Below are 5,283 nucleotides of genomic sequence, written 5' to 3' on the forward strand. Positions count from 1 at the left end.
TTCGCGACCAATTCTCACCCGTATTTATCTCTCACCTTCCTCTATCCCGGCTGCCTAATATCGTCCGCCAACAGCCGTACACCACTGGCTCCCGTCTCTCGCTCGCTATCACCCTCCGACCCCCACCCCGACACCTTTTCCCTACTTTACTTCCTACGCTACGTGCTGCGCGCGCTCTACGTATCTCCGTCTCCCTCTCTCTCTTCCCGCCTCGTTGTCTTTCCCTTCCTCTCCTTCTTTCGCCTACCGCTGTCCTCGGTCCTCCGTCCCTTCCTACCGTCGCCCCGACCTCTTGCAGGAGCCCGGCTGAGAATGCGACGAGTCAGCACGATCGATGCTGGTTTATCGCCACTTTTCCAACCTCTCCGCCAACAACAGCTATTGTTAAAGGTACGCTGTCACAACCTCTCGACATGAATCGCGACCATCGAGAATCGACCACCGTTAAGACTCTTCGTCCGGGCAGCGTGTTATCGCCGGTCCGAGCCGTTACGACCGATATCAACCGCGGCCACCCTTTCGCGAATCGGCCGTTCTCTTTCGCGACCAGATGACGCTCGCTACCGGTTGTCTTGTTCTTGCCCGTTCGCCGGTTCTGAACGCCCGCCGACGACTGTCTCTCCGAGCAAAACTTCCTGGCTAATCGGTCCGCGCAAGAATATCGACTACCGCCGCGGGATTCATTAACTACCGTCACCACCCGACGCGCTTTACTCCGCCAAATGCGCAAACGCTAGAATAAAGGCATACCGAAAACAGAACTGATTTCTCTTTAACAAAAACACCCGACACCGACTCTCCTTTCCCTTCTTTTCTGGCCCTCTCGCGAGAGGCCTTTTCGTACACCGGTCCACCCCCTCTCTCGTTCTTCTCCCCTAGATACTTACGCTCCCAAACAAAAAGATAGCGTGTCCTTATGGTAACTGGCAAATCTTGATCAATATTGTAAACACTACATCGCGCGAATATGAAAATTCTCCTGACCTTATTTTCGACGTCAGCAAATTCTGCGCCAAGGAATATAAACATCCCAGATACGTAGACGCAAAATAATAGCACACTTTCTTTCGCTATTTAATAATTTTTTTTTTCAAATTCAAAAATTATTAACTTTTTATATCCTTTAAAAATTTATAAATGTGATAAACTTTTTTTTAAATTCATTGATTATAAAACTATGATCAGCTTCACAAATTTCTGTACGTTGACCAAAAAATAATCCTGATCGTATTGAAATTAAAGGAGTCTTTATTTCTTACTATTCCTACCTTTCTCGTAGGTAATTATTTATACTTTTAATTCTCAATAGTAGTAAATTATTCCACTCTTTTAATTGTCCTTCGGTGTACATAGCACTCAATAACAATCCCCAATATTTCTCTACTGTATTATGGTCGGTGAAGCATGCTAGCCATTTATGGACTTTAATATTCCCTTTTTTTTTATATATTCTAAAACAAGTTTTACTGAATGGACAGTACCATTATCTTATTGGATACAATGTACCAGCAATGCGTTTGGTACACATATAAACCTTATTTCTTTATAAGTTTAAAGTTATTTCGAATGTTTAATTTAAATAAAATGTTAAATTCATACATTTAGTTTCACGCTAAAATAAGTTCATCGTCTACTTGTACTCCAATGGTTATTATTTCCTTAGAAAATTATGATAACAGTATAATTCTCTATCGGGGCCGTCTAAATTGAATTTTTTTTCGTCCGTAAAGATAATTTTTCACCAAAACTATGCTCTTTAATAAACAATAACCGTTCCAGTTTGCGTCTGGTTTGCAATTGTGGATATCTTTTAATTTTAGTTTAGAAAAATTTTAATGGGGGATTCTAGAGGTCAAAATATGACGAAAATCAAAAATATCAATTTGTTGACTGAGGCTTCGTTAAAAAGTTATTAACAATTAAATTCAAAAATTTCAAATCGTTCTGGAAAAATTATTTTTTGTTGCGGGGGTCAATTACAATCATTTTTGGTCATTACACATACTCACGAAATCCTACTCATTTTCGAGAAAAAAATTCCTCACCGAAAATCTAATTAGGTGCCCGAATTTTTCGACGAAAAAAAAAAAATTTCAAATCGTTCTGGAAAAATTATTTTCGGTTGGGGGGGTCGATTACAATCATTTTTGGTGAATAGACACACCCCCAAAATCCTATTCACTTTCTAGAAAAAAATTCGAGAAGGTGTGAAATTTTTCGACGGAAAAAAATATTTCAAATTGTTTTGGAAAAATTATTTTCGGTTGCGGGGGTCAATTACAATCATTTTTGGTCATTACACATACTCCCGAAATCCTACTCATTTTCGAGAAAAAAATTCCTCACCGAAAATCTAATTAGGTGCCCGAATTTTTCGACGAAAAAAAAAAAATTTCAAATCGTTCTGGAAAAATTATTTTCGGTTGGGGGGGGTCGATTACAATCATTTTTGGTGAATAGACATACCCCCAAAATCCTATTCACTTTCTAGAAAAAAATTCGAGAAGGTGTGAAATTTTTCGACGGAAAAAAATATTTCAAATTGTTTTGGAAAAATTATTTTCGGTTGGGAGAGTCAATTACAATCATTTTTGGTGAATAGACATACCCCCGAAATCTTGCGCATTTTCAAGAAAAAAATTCAGTACGTGCGGAACTTTAAACGTTAATAACTTTTTAACAAAGCCTCCATCAACAAATTGGTATTCTTGATTTTCGTCTTATTTTGGCCTCTAGAATCCCCCATTAAAATTTTCCCCAGAGTTAGCCGAACACCCTGTATACAGAGTGTTCATCTTGAAATTTTTGAGGTATTTACATTAATGTGACAAAAAAATGTTTGCAACAATAGTTAACGAGTACCTTCAGGAAAACAAAGTGCAATAATAGAATTTTCGAAAAATTCTTTTACTCGATAGAAGCTCGAATCATCTTGATTTTGTTAAATAGCATTATGTATTTTTTAACCTTATAGAGTTACATATACAAAAATATACATAGTGCTATTTAAAAAAACTCAAAGTGACCTGAGCTTCTTATGGAATAAAATAATTTTTCGAAATTTTTATTTTTGCATTTCGTTCACCCTCAAAGTACTCGTTAACGTTTATTCCAAATATTTTGTTATCAGATTAGTGTAAATATGACGAACATTCTATATGTATAATATGACACTGATCTGTTGTTTGTACTTTGTCAGTTATACAATTAATATGTATACATATATAATTTAAACAAAATTTTTATGTAATTCAAATTTCGAACCGATAACTTACTTATCTGTAAAAATACAGGTTCGTAAAGAATTTGTTTCAAATGTTTGTATTAAATTAGTAATATAAAAATGATATAAAACTAATAGAATAATTATCGCCCGTAGAGTTACGGAATGTCGACGATGGAAATAATATTTTCGATGTGTCGTCCTTCCAACGAGAATAAGGCAGAGCGTGTTTACATCCCCACTCCTGTTGCAGCCCGTCGACTCACAGGATTGGTCGAGAACGGTGACGAAGTCAGCCAATCAGCGGATTGCAGCAAGAGTGGGGATGTAAACACGCTGTGCCTTCTTCTCGTGGAAGGACGATACGTGGATAAGTTACGTATTAAGTATAATCAACACCTGGATGATGTTTGTAATACTTTGAACGTGATATAAATATACATTTATGTTAGGAGTATATATAGGCATGTTACATCTATACTTACCATGTATAGTTATTTCGGTATCCTTTTCCAATTCATAAAGGCGCAGTGCTTCGTCCAGTTCCTGTTGAGAAGCAATTCTACATGGATCTCCCTCGTCGTCAACCCACTTCATTGTAAACTGATCTGGTCCTGCAGCACCAAATCCACATATCGTACGCATTTCCTCCCGCAGCGTGTCTACCGAAATTCCAGGAGTAATATATGTAATCTGCACTTCCCTAATGTAAAACAAACCATTATAACCGTTTTGATACTTCTTTAATTATATTTCATATTATAGAAACAGTGTCTTTCAAACGTTATTTAAACTGTGAGGCGTAAAGGTAATAACAAAAATCAAATTGTATGGAAAGTGTTATGTTCAATGAAAATGGGAAACGAAAAACAAAACAATATCATTGTGAATTTTTATTCAGATTAATTTTGTTACTTCTAAGTTGCTAGCGTTTAATTTCCACGATATTATTATTGCAAATCCATTGGTATCGACGCCGAACAAAACGGGTCGAATATTACGCTCGCTCGAGCATCGGATTGTCCGTTGCCAGAGGGCGCTTCGAACGAAAGGAAAGCATAAAGAAAATAATAGATAATTACAGTTTATTGGCGCCCGATACACGAGCGAAGGAAGGACTCTATTATTCCACTGTATGCTAACTTTTTAAGTAAATTATACGAACAGTACAGTGATAGAATTGATTTAATTTTTAAAGGCGGCTATCGGCACCCTCTTGCACCTATCTTGTTACACGTTTGATCGCGTGTAATGCGATACCGATCTATTGTTTCTACTTCGTCGGTTACGCTTGGTAGCGAACGTGTTAATAATAAGAAAAATTACTAATCGCAAAAGTTGTATGGCTTCGGGAGGAACATAATATGCTGGCTATAATTTCATTGAAGATGCGAGACATAAAAGAAACGCGAAATTATATTTCTTCGAACGGGACATTCAGTTTTTTACGACCAGATTTTTCTTAGACAATAAATTTTAAGATAACTTGGAGAAGGTTCTTATAATTGCAGAATGACAGTCTCCTTTCCCCGCCAAGTATCCCGCATGGACTGTTTGCCTTTCGGTTCCGCGGTATTGTCATAATACTACGGTTACGCCATCTGTCGGCGGTGTTAAACAACTAAACGCTGAAAAATATCAGCTGCCTGCTTGAAGCACTTTTCGAAATATTGAATATCAAAATCTTTATTTTTTAGCAATACAGGGTTGGTCTTTGTCATTTCTTTTAAACAATAGCATTTTATGGATCCCGCCATAAAAACTGGATAATTTTCTTTTTAAAAATTGTCTCTTTAAATGAAATTATCGTCACTGTATTAGCTCAGCTTGAAGTCTGACCAATACTCGTATTACTCAAAATAACGATATTCAGCTAGCTGTATAAGTTAGAACGATGTATATACTTTCTAAAACATAATTTGCTAAATTGTTATAGAATCAATCTATTGCCCCTGTTATAGTTTTTACTTGTATTATAAAGCAATACGAATATAGTTGTGATAGACGAACGTAGTACTCATCAAAATATAAAAAAAAAAATATTAGCAAACATAGATTTA

Source organism: Colletes gigas, unplaced genomic scaffold (assembly GCF_013123115.1).
Source record: "Colletes gigas isolate AHSC1104 unplaced genomic scaffold, ASM1312311v1 Colletes_gigas_Sc00015, whole genome shotgun sequence".
Lineage (NCBI taxonomy): Eukaryota > Metazoa > Arthropoda > Insecta > Hymenoptera > Colletidae > Colletes > Colletes gigas.